The sequence below is a fragment of the Cupressus sempervirens genome, chromosome 3 (assembly GCF_028749045.1).
Source record: "Cupressus sempervirens isolate cs-2001-9-10 chromosome 3, ASM2874904v1, whole genome shotgun sequence".
NCBI lineage: Eukaryota > Viridiplantae > Streptophyta > Pinopsida > Cupressales > Cupressaceae > Cupressus > Cupressus sempervirens.
In genome coordinates, this window is record NC_143120.1 from 213828129 (window position 1) to 213837744 (window position 9616).

Here is a 9616-nt window from a genome sequence, read left to right on the forward strand (position 1 = left end):
ATTGACTGGCATGTCAAAATAATTTTTACGTGAGTCTACTAGTGTTTTTATTTCATCATCACCCATGTCAAGCCTTATTTTAGCTAATGCATCATCTATAATGACCTTACATTCAAGGACTCCCTTTGTCCATATTTCACCAATCATTTTGTGGAGTTGACTAGGTACTAGTGGTTTGATGGAGTGTGGAATTCTATTTAATATTGTTATGCTTAATAGTACAATATTTATGACATTTAATATTCTATTTCTCTTCTTCTTCTCCTTTTCTATTTCCTTCCATTTGTACATCTCTATTGTTAGGGGATTTACAATAGTGGGGGTTTTCTTCTTAGGGGATTCCATTTCTAATTAAGTCTTGGTGAGGACTCATATCCTTTCTATTCTTCCTATTCTCCTACTTATTTTTCCTCAACCTATCTTGATGTTTGACCTTTTCTTTTCTTCTTCTTTTTTTCTTCAACTGCTTTGTACTACTCCTTTAGCTCTTTTGTTTTTTCTTTAGCTATTTTGAACCTTTGTTGTTCCTACTCAATAGGCATTGGCAGTAGTTGTTCAATATCCTTTCTTGTTGAGTTGTCATCAATTCCATATGGTTGATCCATTAGTTAGTAAGTTAAAAGTTGAGCCATTTGCACAATGCACTTATTTTTGCTTCCAAGAAATATATTTCCCATCTTTAGTCCATAACTAGACTTGAAGGTAGCTTCTTTTGTCATTGCATTTCCACCTACAAATTTGAATTACCCTTCATGTAGATATGGTTCTTTAATTCCCAACTTGATGTACATGTTGGTCATTTTTACAATGATGTGACTTCTTGTCTTCCACTGAAATATAAGAAATCTAGGGAAATAATTTCTAGAGAAAAATAATATAGACCAATATAGTGCCATGTGTGAAAATGTTTGCACTTTTATCCCTCTTTATTTTTTATAGATTCTCCATCAGTTACACCTGTATCCATCCACTTAGATCAAGACAAGTCTATTCCTTTATGATTTGGTGTGCACCATACACTATTCCACTTGACACATTGTTAATCTTATTGAAGTGATAGAGTCAATGTACAATCATCATCACTGCAAATTTTGCCTTATCATCAATGATATCCTTCAACAAACACATTCTTCCATCATGATGGCATCCTATTAGTTTTGCCACTTCTTTTGGCTAATATTTCTTAATTTTTAGGTCACTTCTAGTTTTACTAAACCTTGTAACTCTCTATTACATTCTTTATAATTTTGTAGGGTTTTTTGAGCTACAAGTACTCATTGTGCACCGTGTTGAGCATGATCTCACCCACTCTTCCCTAATAAATTGAGGATGCCAATGACATTTTGTAGATTTGTTGCTGCAGTGGCAGAGCAAAAAAATGCTACCAGAGGCAACATCATTGAAATGCAATAGGAAACTAATGTTATGTTTTATGTTTGTTTTAATTTTTAATGTTTTCAATAATGTCCTACATGTGTTGGCATAACTGGAGTAGCAATTCGATGAGCTCTCCAGATATAGCCACCTAGGACCAGGAGTGATGGAGTTTTTCAAATAGAGTAGTTGTTTTAATTTGTAGTTGAGTGTTTAATAATTAAAAGAATCCCATCAGGAAGTTGGTGACAATTTTTTTAGAGTATCCAAAAGAAATTTTAAGAATATTATTCTTCTTGGACAAAAGACGTTTTTTTAAAAATTCTTTCTGGATAGAAAGAAAATGTTTCATATTCCCTCCAGTTGGAAAGGAAAGTCGGTTTTTAAAAGCCTATCTTGTGGAAAGAACGGCAGTGGGGATCAGAGAAAAATAGAAAGTTTTCCTATTTTTGGAGTTGAATGGTTTTTTCGGGTATCTTTTCCAGTTTATAGGATAATTTTACTATTCATTCTATCTTTTTTTTAGAGGCTGACATTCTAGAAAAAAAACAAGGAATGTATTGAAGCAGACAGTTTGTATGTAAGTTATTTTATTTTTATTCCTCCAAAACTTTAAACTTTCTGAGTTTCTTTCCAGGGAATCGATTTGTGAGATCGCGTATGTAAATTAAATCATTTGGAGAGTCATTTTCTTTTGTCATGTGGATCAATTCAACTCCTTATTTTTGATTCTAAGTTCATAGAAGAGTATGTATATAAATCATTCTCTTCAGTTGATTTTTTCTTGGTTAGTGTTATGGTCGACATAGGCAACCGCACGAGATTCTATTCCTTTCATTTTTTTTTTCCAATTTTATGAGTAACACAGCTATCCACATGGAATTCTATATGAGAATCAATTGAATGTTTTATTTATTAATCACCGATTTGTGAGTAATACAACAGAGATGTGATACCAAATACGGGAAAATAAAGATGTCTTAATGTTGAAGGATAATGTATCTCAATGTTTTAATATTCGAGTGTGTTTAGGAAGAATGCTCAATCCCGGTCTATGTTCTCAATCACAGAAGAGAAAAAAGTTGGGTCGATTTGTGTTGAATGGGGCACAATTTCAATAAATTTATGTCACAAGTTCCATGCAAATATGTTGAGCGGTTAGAAAATATAAGGGTGGTGACAGGAGGCTCATGAATTTCACATCGAAGATTCTCATGAATGTATATATATAAAGAAAATAGTTGGACTTGGTTTTAGGTTTGTGCTAGTAGGTGTATGTGCCCCTTGAAGCAACTCAGTTGAGTGAGTGATTCCTCCTGAGTTTTCCAAGGTGAGGATCTGCATCATTTTTGGTATCAGAGCTAAAGAGTTGTAGGTTGTGAAATTATATGTTGAGCGCCCCTGATCAAGATTCTTCAATAGGGTCAAACAAGATGGTGACCAATGCAGAGTTAGCGAAGAAGGTTGAGGAGCAAGAAGAACTTTACCAGAAAGAGAATAGTGAACTGAAGGGGATATTGGCAGAATTAGCCAGTAAGTTGGAACACATGAAGACTGTGGTTGAAAAAAAAGAAATGAAAGAAGAAGTAGAAGAGGAGGAAGAAGTACCCAAGGATGAGGAGGATGAAATATTTGAGAATGAGAAGCCATTTTTTAAAGCTTTAAAGGCTTTGGGAGGAAAACTCGTCGAGTTACCTATGTTTACAGGAAAGATGGACGTTGAATTAGTGTTGGAATGGATTGAAGCTTTAGAGAATCATTTTGAATGTGAGAAAGTTTTAGAATCACAACAAGTTAAATTGGCTAAGTCCAAAATGAAGGGAGCAACCCTTACATGGTGGAATTTTGTGCAGGAAGAAAGGGTAAAGGAGGATAAAAGGAAAATTTGTTCATGGAAGAAGATGGTCTCTATGATAAGAGAGACGTATCTCCCTGAAGACTATGAAGTACAGTTACATCAGAAAAGGCAGAATCTCAGACAAAGGGATATGGATGTCTGCACTTATACAGAAGAATTTCAAAAGTTGAGTCTAACATCAAAATTTGTAGAACCTGAGAGTATCAAGGTAGCAAGATACCTAAATGGTTTAAGGATGAACATACAAGAGGAGTTGCAGTTATTGAATCCTAATACCGTAACTAAGTGATATCAGCTAGCTTTGAAGGTGGAAGAGAAAATCAAAAGAAGACAAGAAAATAACCACAGAGGTAGAGGAAGGCGACCATTCAGAGGAAGAGGTACATTTAGAGGAAGAAGTCCAAATTTTCAGCCACAAACAAAGATGCATAATGAAATTAACAAATTTGATAATTTCAGAGAAATTTTCTGAGGTAGAAGGCCAAATTTTAGAGGAAGATCACCAAGAAGAATGAATGGACCAATAAGATGCTAAAACTATAATCAAGAAGGTCATATGGCACACAAATGTCCAGCAAAAGCAAGCTCTAGTACTCATGGTGAAAAGAGAATACACTTGACACAAGAAACTGATTTACAAGAAGCTTCCAAAAGTTATGGTTATCCAGAAAAAGGGGAAGCACTTATGATGAGAAGAAAACTATTGAAGATGCCTGTCAAAGAAGAACCACCACAAAGGAAGTCCATTTTCAGAACTACCTGTAAATCTGGAGGAAAATTTTGCAAGGTATTGGTAGACTCTAGTTCTACAAAAAAATTTGTAGCTCTTGAAATGGTGGAAAAGTTAAAGTTACCAAGAATACCATACCCGTATCCTTACAAAGTATCTTGGCTAAATAAAGGGCAGCATACTATAGTGGAAGAGCAAGCTTGGGTGGAATTTCATATTGGAGCCTATAAAGACAGATTATTGGTTAATGTTGTTAATATGGATGCATGCCATTTACTTTTTGGCAGACCATGGAAATATGATCTCAAGGCACAACATGATGGAGTGAAGAATACGTACACCATTACAAAGAATGGAAAAGTCATTGAATTGATACCTTTAGTTGAAACAAGGCAAGAAGAATCAAAAGCTACAGAAGCTAAGGTTATGGTAATGGGTAAGAAAGAATTTTTGAAAGAAGTGAAAGGAAAGAAGTGTCCACTCTTTGCACTAGTTCCTGTACTTAAAGATAAATTACATAATGATGCTAGAAATCGGAATGAGGAAGAAAAATCAGAAATCGAATCTTCAAACTTAAAGGTGGAAGTGACAGAAAAGAAGAAACAAAAGGTACCAGAAGAAGTGGAACCAGTTCTGGACAAGTACAAAGAAATTATAGCTGATGGAATACCAAGAAGTCTCCCCTAGTGTGAGAAATCAGTCATTGTATTGATCTCATACCAGGCTCAACATTACCCAACAAAGCCACATACAAGCTAACACCACAACAAAATGAAGAAATGGCCAAACAAATTGAAGAGTTACTCGAGACTGGTTTGATTGGTAAAAGTTTAAGCCCATGCGTAGTACCTGCAGTCCTAGCACCAAAGAAAGAAGGAACATGGAGACTATGCACTGATTTGAGAGCACTGAACAAGATCACTATAAGGTACAGATTTCAATGCCTAGAATAGAAGATTTACTTGATTGTTTAGGGAAAGCAAGATATTTTTCAAAGATTGATTTAAAAAGCGGGTATCACCATATAAGAATTAGGCCAGGAGATGAATGGAAAACAACATTTAAGACCAATGAGGGATTGTACGAATGGAAGGTAATGCCATTTGGATTGTCTAACACTCCTAGTACGTTTATGAGACTTATGAATGAAGTTTTGAAGGATTTTACAGGAAAGTTTGTGATAGTGTATCTAGATGGCATTTTGGTTTTCAGAAAAATAAAAGAGGAGCATCTGAAACACTTAGATTTGGTGTTGAGAAGATTACAAGAAGAAAAGTTAATGATCAATCTAGAGAAATGCAGTTTTATGCAAGAGGAACTGACATACCTTGGCTTTGAGATCTCAAAAGGAATGCTCAAGATGGATCAAGATAAGGTAAGTGCAATTCTTTCATGGTCAACTCCTAAAACTATTGCAGCAGTTAGAAGTTTTCATGGATTAGCCACTTTCTACAGAAAGTTCATTATAAATTTTAGTTTGATTTGTGCACCTATTTTGAATACTATAAAAGGAGGGAAAAAGTGTAAATTTGTTTGGACAGAAGAAGCAAATAAAGCCTTTGAACTTCTTAAGCAAAAAAGTGGCCCAACAACCAGTCCTTGAATTTCCTGATTTCAATAAAGTCTTTTAGATAGAATGTGATGCAAGCAACATAGCCATAGGAGGTGTTCTTAGTCAAGAACATAGACCTATAGCCTTTTTTCAGCGAGAAACTCAATGAAGCCAAACAGAGATATTCATCATATGATTTGGAAATGTATGCCCTTGTTCAATCCTTGAAGAAATGGTGACACTATCTGCTACCCAAAGAATTCATTGTCTACATAGATAACTAGGCACTTAGTTTCATAAACAGTCAAGAGAAGTTGAATCATAGGCATATGAAATGGGTAGAGACATTGCAAGCATTCACATTTTCTATTAAGCACAAGAAGGGAGTCACAAACAAGGTTGCTGATGCGTTAAGCAGGAGAACTCTAACTACATCACAAATTCAGTTGGAAACTACAAGCATTTCAAATCTGAAAGGTATGTATGTTGATGATGCTGATTTCAAAGACATTTATTAGGCATGTATTAATTTGGACGAAAGGTACAATAGTGAGTATGCTGATTTTCTGATTCAAGAAGGATTATTATTCAAGGGAGGACAACTTTTCATTCCAAAGTGTTCAATGAGAGACAATATCATACAGGAGAAACATAGTGGGGCCATTATCCGGTCATTTTGGACTAGATAAGACTTTAGAGTTGGTTCGTAGAAACTATTTTTGGCCAAAATTACAAAAGGATGTGAGGAAATTTGTGGAAGAATGCACCATTTGTCAGAAAAGTAAAGGTAAAAGTACCAATGCAGGATTATATCAGCCCCTGCCTATTCCTTCAAGACCATGGGAAAATATTAGTATGGATTTTGTTATGGGATTACCAAGAACTCAGAAGGGGTATGATAGCATTTTTTTTGTTGTGGATAGATTCAGTAAAATGGCACATTTCTTACCATGTAAATCCACCAAAGATGCATCATACATTGCAGATTTATTCTTCAAGGAGATAGTGCAAATTCATGGACTACCACTGAATATTGTTTCAGACAAAGATGGCAAATTTGTAGGTCATTTTTGGAGGACCCTTTGGAAGAAAATTGGCACAAATTTATCCTTTTCATCTGCATATCACCCACAAACTGATGGTCAAACAGAAGTTGTCAACAGATCTTTGGGAAATTTATTAAGATGCCTTACAAAACAACATGGAGAAAAGTGGGATTATGTACTTGCTCAAGCTGAATTCTCATACAACAATACAGTGAATAAAAGTACAGGGAAATCTTCATTTCAAATCATGTATGGTACACATTCAAGAGGAATTCTTGAACTGAGGGAACTTCCAAACACCTTTTCGAGTAGTTCACATGGTGAAGCATTTGCTGAAGCTATTAACGAGGTCCAAGATCAAGTCAAGTTGCAGCTATAGAATTCAAATCAGAAGTATAAGGAAGCTTTTGATTAGAAAAGAAGAGAAGTATAGTTCAAAGTTGGCAATTTAGTATGGGCGTATCTGAGGAAAGAGAGGTTACCTCAAATGAAGCATACAAAGTTACTACCTAAGAAGGTTGGTCCTTGTCAAATTTTGGAAAAATATGGACATAATGCATACAAAATTCAGTTACCTACAGACATTGGTATTTCACCTATATTCAATGTTTGTGATCTCACCCGATACAAAGGTTCTGAAACACAAGCAGTACACGAAGATTCAGTAATAGAAGATCTACAACAAGTACCTAAACTAGCACCACTCCAATTGGAGAAAATCCAAGATACAAAACTAAAGAAGACTCGGAGAAGACAATACACTCAGTACTTAGTCAAATGGAAAAACAGACCAGTGACAGAAGCTATTTGGATGGATGAGAAACAAATTAACAAGTATGGTTCATCAGTTCAAGATCTCATCTCAAGTGGACTAGAGATTCTTTCTACAGGGGATTATGCTGCAATGGTAGAGCAGAAAAATGCTACTAGAGGCAACATCGTTGAAATGCAATAGGAAACTAATGTTATGTTTTATGTTTGTTTTAATTTTTAATGTTTTCAATAATGTCCTACATGTGGTGACATAGCTGGAGTAGCAATTCGATGAGCTCTCCAGATATAGCCACCTAGGACCAGGAGTGATGGAGTTTTTCAAATAGAGTAGTTGTTTTAATTCATAGTTGAGTGTTCAATAATTAAAAGAATCCCATCAGGAAGTCGATGACAATTTTTTAGAGTATCCAAAAGACATTTTTAGAATATTATTCTTCTTGGACAAAAGACATTTTTTTAAAAATTCTTTTTGGATAGAAAGAAAATGTTTCATATTCCCTCCAGTTGGAAAGGAAAGTCAATTTTTTAAAAGCCTGTCTTGTGGAAAGAACGGTAGTGGGGATCAGAGAAAAATAGAAAGTTTTCTTGTTTTTGGAGTTGATTGGTTTTTTCGGGTATCTTTTCCAGTTTATAGGATAATTTTACTATTCATTCTATCTTTTTTTTTAGAGGCCAACATTTTGGAAAAAAAACCAGGAATGTATTGAAGCAGACAGTTTGTATGTAAGTTATTTTATTTTTATTCCTCCAAAACTTTAAACTTTCTGAGTTTCTTTCCAGGGAATCGATCTATGAGATCGCATATGTAAGTTAAATCATTTGGAGAGTCATTTTCTTTTGTCATGTGGATCGATTCAACTCCCTGTTTTTGATTCTAAGTTCACAGAAGAGTATGTATATAAATCATTTTCTTCAATTGATTTGTTCTTGGTTAGTGTTATGGTCGACATAGGCAACCGCACGGGATTCTATTCCTTTCGTTTGTTTTTGCCAATTTTATGAGTAACACAGGTATCCACACGAAATTCTATATGAGAATCAATTGAATGTTTTATTTATTAATCACCAATTTGTGAGTAATACAATAGAGATGTGATACCAAATACGGGAAAAGAAAGATGTCTTAATGTTGAAGGATAATGTATCTCAATGTTTTAATATTCGAGTGTGTTCAAGAAGAATGCTCAATCCCGATCTATGTTCTCAATCACAGAAGAGAAAAAAGTTGGGTCGATTTGTGTTGAATGGGGCACGATTTCAGTAAATTTATGTCACAAGTTCCATGCAAATATGTTGAGCGGTTAGAAAATATAAGGGTGGTGACAGGAGGCTCATGAATTTCACATCAAAGATTCTCATGAATGTATATATATAAACAAAACAGTTGAAATTGGTTTTAGGTTTGTGCTAGTGGGTGTATGTGCCCCTTGAAGCAACTCAGTTGAGTGAGTGATTCCTCCTGAGTTTTCCAAGGTGAGGCTCTACATCATTTGTCACCTCTAGATCTTCAAAACCTTGTTTCTATGCATTTTCATGACAAAACTATTGATTCTTTGTTTGAATTTATTTGTCACCTAACTCAAATATTTTGGCGTTTAGGTATGAACTTACATATTCAAAAAGAGTAACATTTCTTGGGAGTGAGGATAGGGATCCCATCATATCCTTTTCATCTACACTCATCAAAATGGGTTCCTAGACTGGTAGGTTACATTCCTTTCCAACTACCATTTGAACTTCATATAGTTTTGAGTATGTTTCCTCTTCTATTATTAGATTTGTAATGTCATAAAATGGACACTCTTCATTTTGAGAACTTTTAACCCTCCTTAGTGTAGTTTTTGTCTCTTTGCTCCTATTTCCTCCTATCTCATGATTCTTTATCATCTCTCTCCTTCCATTGTAATCTTCTAGGTGATGCTTTGCCACCTTTTTGGTCACAACTCTTGGTAGGCATGATATTGTCTAGTTTCATGCACACATCCTTCTAGACCTTTCTAAGGCTTTATCTCTCCCTTCTCTAGGACTGGGTCTACCCAAGTCAACATAGTCTAGTCAAGATCAACCCCAAGTTGACCTAGTCCAAGCTAATGTCAACCAGGTCAACTTTGTCCTCAATGATTGTAGGGTTCAGGGCTTGAAAGATATTAAGTTTATCAAATGATTTATTTTGTTCCTTGGTTGGCCTAAATAATTTTCCTACTCAAAAAATTGTATTAAAGGAGGCTTGGGGTCTTCATTTTCACACCTTAACTCATTTGCACAAGCTATTACCCTACAAT